Source organism: Vicia villosa, linkage group LG7 (genome assembly GCF_029867415.1).
Source record: "Vicia villosa cultivar HV-30 ecotype Madison, WI linkage group LG7, Vvil1.0, whole genome shotgun sequence".
Classification (NCBI taxonomy): domain Eukaryota; kingdom Viridiplantae; phylum Streptophyta; class Magnoliopsida; order Fabales; family Fabaceae; genus Vicia; species Vicia villosa.
The window spans coordinates 130,954,000-130,960,847 of NC_081186.1; the positions used below are offsets into that span (position 1 = coordinate 130,954,000).

A 6,848-nucleotide genomic window follows, 5' to 3' on the forward strand; every position below is an offset into this window, starting at 1 on the left:
AAGTTGAAACTAACCTAGGGTTGACTCCTACTGGTAACCCAAGATATCGGAAAGGGAGAGACTAAATCTTACAGTACAAAAAAGGCTTCATCTAGATGAAGAAAAGAGGGGCCAACATTAATCCCAAACAAATTACTCTTATGATAGTTAACTACAAAACTCGAGGCAAGCTCAAATCTCCTCAAGATAGCTTTGATACTCCACAGAGCCTCATCAGCATATTAGAGATGAGAGACCTCCAAATTAGAGGAGCAGACTTTAAAACTTAAAAGAGACTAAGTGATAAATTATGGCGTCTATTTCAATGTTATTATAATCAATACATTTGAATTTGCAAATATTTTAACTTCGTTTTATGAAAACCAGAAAATCAATCACAAATGTTATATTAAAAGAAAATCACAACATCACAAGTGAAATTTGTAGGAAGAGATTATGTGCTCATCTTTCAACTACATGCACATTTTCCACTTCCAGAAACAGGAAGATTTGTCACCAAAACACACTTCGGTTTTAAAGGATGTGGACACATATCCTTTGGACAATCAAAATCATGAATACAATCAATATAACCTGTAATAAAATATAAAAAATAAAAAAATATTGTTACAAAAATTAGATAAAACATCACATAGGTAGTAAATAAGAAAATTTGAAAATAATAAAAACAATGGCTTACTTTCAATATTCATTGCAACAAGAATTATAGAAAGAAAGATGATGAAAAAATAAACAAATTTGACGATTACAACCATTTTTTTTCTCTTGGCAAGTAAGCAATATTGTATAGTTTTATAACTTTATAATTTATAATGTTAATCCTCTTTTGACATAATAAATAAGATTTTTTTGGAATAGAAAAATACATTTTTTAAATTAGAAATATTATTAAATGTCTCTTATTTGGTTGGGTTGTTTTTCTTAGGGATCTCTTTATAGTAATATTGATTGAGTTGTTTTTGCTGTCTATTTTTTTCTTTAATTGTTTTTTTTTCTCTTTGCTGCCTTTAAACATTTCTTGTGTTTAAAGGCTTACTTTGTTGAACTTTAGTGATTATTTACTTTTTTTTAGCATATTATATTTTATTTGTTATTAAAAAAATTAAATGTCTTTTAAGTATATCAAAGTGTCATATTTGTCTGTTTAGCACACTTTTGTAAAGTGGTTACATATAAAAACTTAATAAGAATCCTTATTTTACAAATTTTTTTATAATTTATAACATTTTATGACACAAAATATATTTTCACAAAAGGAGAATAATATTTTAAATTCATCAATAATTTCTCTAAGAGAAGATGAAAAGTAAATGATTCGCAATTATGTATGTTTTGGATTGATGGAAAGGCGAGTAAACAAAACTTCAAAAGCTAATCAATTGCAAATTTCTAGCATGCCTTGTGCTAGTCTTTTATTTATAATATTAGTTTTGCTTTTTCAAAAAAAAAAAAAAATTGCAAATGTCATTTTAGTAAGATCTTCCTAACGGTGTTAGAAGTTATTTCTATGCAATAATTATTGGTTCTCTAATCCATGATCGGTCATGTGCTTGTACATATGTTGTATTGAGAAAAACATTTTACTTGCTTGACCGATATGGTAATAAAAATTGTTATTTTGATTTAACAAAGGGTTGACTTGAAAGTTTAAAATTTATTTTATATTAGCAATTATTTCATATTCATGCTTTCACTATAATATTTATTGCTATTAGCAATAATTTTATTTACAACATGTATAATGTTGCTTAAAAATAAATTGGGCAGCGATTTTTTTTTTCTATTACCAAAATCATTCACGAAATATGTCACAAATGTTCTTTAAAATATTTTTATAAATAATTTTCAAGCGTTCTTATAATTTATCTTTGACAATAATGGATAAATACTCTCTTAAATTCTTATGAAAACAATTTTTGGTTTTTACATTATTCATAACAAAAGTCTAAATTTTTCAAATGTTGCATACAAATTTCAACAACAAAAAAACTAGGCAAAAACCTAAAACACGAATGAAAAACGAAGTTACGAATGAGGAAACAAAATTGTGTTGCTGAGACTCTACTAGTGAGCCTTCAGTCGTATTGTCGTCTTGTTGCGAGTGTGTCGCTGGTTGTTTTGTTGTGTTATGAGTGTGTCGTCGATCGTCGTGTTGCTATGTTGCTGCGACTTTGCTGGTTGTGTTGAATGTCATCTTTGTTTCTTCTTTTTTGGTAAATGCTGATGAAAAGCTCAACAAAATCGAGATCGAGAGTTAGAAGTATATGAGTTTATAACTAATATCTTTCATTTCATGTCTATTTATTCATCCATTGCCTTCTTTTCCTTTTTTGATGTCATAAATTTTTCAATATGTGTTGCGTTTTCAATCTTAACACCTGTTTCATTTCATATGCAATTTGTGAATCCACAATAAAAACGCTACAAGAAAAATCTTATTTAGTCAGGGTTTTTTCCAGGGGATAAACTCTTCACTAAGTTTATTAATTTTCCAGGAGATTAACCCCTCGCAACGCACAAAATAAAAATAATAATAATTTAATAGTACTTTGGCATGGGGACTCCCCTCACAAATGCATTAAGAGGAATTTCAAAATTCAAAATTCTGCATTGCGAAGGGCTAAGAAAAAGCGCGTCATAATACTTGACAATTTTCCAGGGGCTAACCCCCTCACAAAACTACATGATAATTTTCCAGGGGCTTCCCCTAGCTGAAAAGAGAATCTCTGCACGGAATCCCATCACCGTACAGTGTGCTAGCCCGTGCATTTATTACTTGACAATTTGCCAGGGGCTAACCCCCTCACAAAACTCACCATAAATTCTTCAATTACTCTTTTGCTTCCCCATTCTATAACTCTCTCCATTTTTCTTCTTCCATCCTATTCTCTAACTCTCTTCTTCTTCTCCACTTCTTCATCAAGTCCACTTCTTCTCAAATTATTATCTTCAATTTTTAAGGTAAAAATAAATATTTTCTTTTTCTTTTTGATTTACAATTTATTTAAAAGTGTAATTTTAATTTATTTTTAATTAGTTTTTTTTTAATATAACTATAAAGGAGTTAGCTTTTGCAAGGAAATTCAAAATAAGCTTGGAGTTGTTGATTTGTTTTCTTAAGGTACATTTTTCTCTCTCTATTTTTATGTATATTAGTGTTGTTGTTTGATATGTTGAATTTCCGTTGTTTATACAAATATAATGTATATTTGTAATTTTCAAAAAATAAATATTATGTGTATAATGTGCTATTTTGTAATCTGTTACTGTATTTTGTGTATGCAAAAAATATTATGTATGTTGTTATATATATATATATATATATATATATATATATATATATATATATATATATATATATATATATATATATATAATAGTATTATAATTAATGAACTACAATGATAGAAATGGAATATAATTAGAAATAGCAGTAGTTATAGGACTAATGAAATGTAAATAGTCCCGTTTGATTGAAATAGCCGAATTAAGCGGTATATTTAGTTGTCCGGAATTTGATGAAAATTGACGTGGTAGCTAAGTTTAATTAGTACATTAACGTGGTGGTATTATTTTGTTGAAATCGTGATATTAATCGGTCGATTAAATAAATGGTTGAATTAATTTTCAATAAGCCTATTTAATTGGAATAAACTTGAACTTAGATTAATTATTCGGTTGGTCGGTAAATAACATGGAAACTATGGCATGACAGTAAGTAGTGAATTTAACCGAATGAATTGGATAATCGGTGAAAGAAATGAATTGTGTCCGATTAATCCGGTTCGATTTGTGCTTTTAGTGACTTAGGAGTAGAGCTGTCAAAATGGGCTAGCCCATATGGGCCGACCCGCCAGGCCCGAAAAATCATAGGGCTCGGACCTTAAAATTAGAGCCCATATTTTTCAGGGCCTTTTTAGCCCAGCCCTGAAAAGCCCGCTACTCATTAGGGCTAGCCCATATGGGCCGTGGGTAGCCCATCAGGCCCGCATAATTAGAAAATTTAAAAAATATATATTAATATTTATATTGTCTTACTCCAAATAGCACATTCATTTTTCTCACCTCACTAAATTTTATCTCTATTCTATTAAATCTTTCTCTTTTAAATATTATACATTAATATAATAAACATTGTTTCATCGTATTATATTAGTTTCTCTCTTATGTTAACTATTCAAGTATTATTTCATACAATTTAGACATATATTGTATTTAGAAACACATTATAGTATTTATAACAGATAATATAGTACTTAAAAATGTATTATGGTTAAAATAATTTAATTTTTAATTTAATTTATGATAAATATTATGAAGGTTTTATTTTAATTTTTTAAATAAAAAAGCCCATTTAGGGCCGGGTAGCCCGAAGCCCATCAAGGGCCGGGCTCGGGTAGTAATTCTCGAGCCCATTTAACACAGGGCCTTTTTGGCGCAGCCCTAAAAAGCCCAGGGCCCGTCGGGGCCGACCCGTTTAGGGTCGGGTAGCCCATATTGACAACTCTACTTGGGAGTATAACCCGAAAATTTGTAAAGTCGTGAATATTAAGGATTTAACCGGAAATTAGATAACCGGTAGTGACGTAGATTATATTCGATTAATTAGAGATTATTTCGTGAATAATTTTGGTTGGTTAATAGTGGATTAGTGAGTTAAATAAACGACTAATTATAGAGAGTTATGAGGCTAATGTGAATTGACTTAATGTGTTGTTTGTTGTGACATACAGAAATATGATGATGTTTTCATGATTTTGTTAATATGTGAAGTTATATGTTTGTCGTGATATACCGAAACATGATGATGTTGTGATGAGTTTACCGATATGTGAAGTTATGTGTTTATACCGAAGCATGATGATATCGTGACGATTTTATTTCTATGTGAAGATGAAAGATTAATTGTGACGTTGAATTGTCTCTAATAATTGGTAACTATCAGTGATGTAGGCGTATGCCTCGCAGTGGCGTGTGATTGTGATGAATATGGTGTGTATGTCTTGTTTGTCGAGTCACATTGCATATGCATACTCTGTGACGGCCTGGATTGGCAAATTAGTGACGAAGGCTTATGCCTTATGCCTCAGATTCGGGCAATTGGTGACGGGGGCTGAAGCTCCGATTGGTACCACATGCATATACATGAGTCATGTCCCATGTGTCTTATGTGATTCATATTTGTGGCATTTTGTGACTATATCGTGACTGTATTCTGTGACTTGTTAAATGATGAATGTATATGAGAATGTGAATTGATGATTTTGTGAATAGTATGAGATATCAATACTTGCGAATGCGATTAACCGAACATGTCTTGTGTGACTTATATGTGATGTATCGTGAATTAGCTTGCCAAGTAAATGAATGATATTTATATGTAATTGATGTGAATATGATTTGTGGTGACTTGTTGTGAGAGGTAAAGTATGTGAAATTCATGAATTAGTGAAAGCATGAAGTGTATAGCAATATTAATACTTGCGATGTGATGACTATATATGTCTGGATCCTAATATATAATTTATCATGCGCTCACTTATATGATTTGATATCTCACCCTTTTTTCTTGTTCGTCGTTGCCTTTATATTGGTAACGTGCAGGTATTCAAGTATGAAGATTTAGTTGTCGTTAATCGAGTTGGTTGTTGCTCTGATATGTAGCACTCGGGGGACGATTTATGATGTTTATGATGTTGTTTATTGTTTTATCTTAGCTGAACAAGATGTTATTAGTTTAAAGATTGAGAACTATGATTCCGCCATGTTCTAATAAAAGAAGTTATTTTGTTTGGAAAAAGTATTATATGCTGAGTAATTGTTTAATCGATCAAAGAATGTGCTATGTATCCGCTAAATGCGATTAAGTGATCTATAGTGAAATGAATATGTGACGCCTCATTTATTTGTTGAGAAATTTTTAAATACTCTGATATTTTTTGCATTATTATTGCCTGGTAGAAATGGGGTGTTACACAACTCATACATGAGGGACTCATCCCACACGAAAGAAAACCGTCTAAAACTTGAGAGACACGAAAAAATCAATTCGTTCTTTCCAGGGCCGGCCTTGGGTTTGGGCAGGCAGGCCCACAGCCTAGGGCCTAAAAAAAAGAAGGGCCTCAAAATATTTAGTTTTGGGCTTTAAGAATTGTAATGAACAAATAATATATGGCTTTTATTTTGAAATATATACTTCATTGAATTCCTGTTAAGCGTAGCGACAAGGATGAGCGCCTCATAAGATATGGCTTGTGTTCGAGACTTGAAGATATAAATTTTTTATGCTTTTAACATGTTATTTAATAAAATAACAAAATACATAGACCAAGGATCGGACCTGTGCATTGTACCTCAAAATATATTTACTTGCCAACTGAACTAAATAAATGTTTTGTTTGGTACTGGTTTTGAAAATATATATAATAATAGTTTCATTAATCATTCTAATTTTTATTTCTTTAATTTAAAATTTAGATAATATTTTTTGTGATTAAATATTTTATATTTTATTATATGATTAAATTATATTTAAAGATTTACTTTAAAAAAGATATATTATTAAATTTTATTTTACAAAAATATATTTAAAAAATTGGATATTAGTGTTATTTTTAATTAGAAATATTAATATTGTTTATAATTAAATTTTTTAGATTTATTGTTTAATTTTTTTTGTTAGGGGTCCATTTTTATCATTTGTCCTGCGCCTCTAAAAAGTCAGGACCGACCCTGGTTCTTTCAAGCCATCGTACTTAAGGAATTATGTATAAGTATATTCGTAAAAGGGCCTTAAGAGGATGCATTGAGACCTTCAGTCGCCCATTTGTCTGAGAAATTATGCCTTT

At 30.2% G+C, this 6,848-nt stretch overlaps 2 long non-coding RNA genes across 2 annotated transcripts; one reads left to right on the top strand and one right to left on the bottom strand.

The window, feature by feature from the left end:
- Positions 1-280: 280 nt before the first annotated feature.
- LOC131618552 (uncharacterized) lies at positions 281-957 on the bottom strand. The gene is made up of 2 exons (XR_009288887.1): positions 680-957; positions 281-573 (listed from the first exon to the last, which is right to left on the bottom strand). It is a non-coding gene; the product is annotated as an uncharacterized LOC131618552 (long non-coding RNA).
- A 270-nt stretch (positions 958-1,227) lies between these two features.
- Positions 1,228-5,891, top strand: LOC131618553 (uncharacterized). The gene is made up of 3 exons (XR_009288888.1): positions 1,228-2,961; positions 3,062-3,121; positions 5,605-5,891. It is a non-coding gene; the product is annotated as an uncharacterized LOC131618553 (long non-coding RNA).
- Positions 5,892-6,848: the final 957 nt, after the last annotated feature.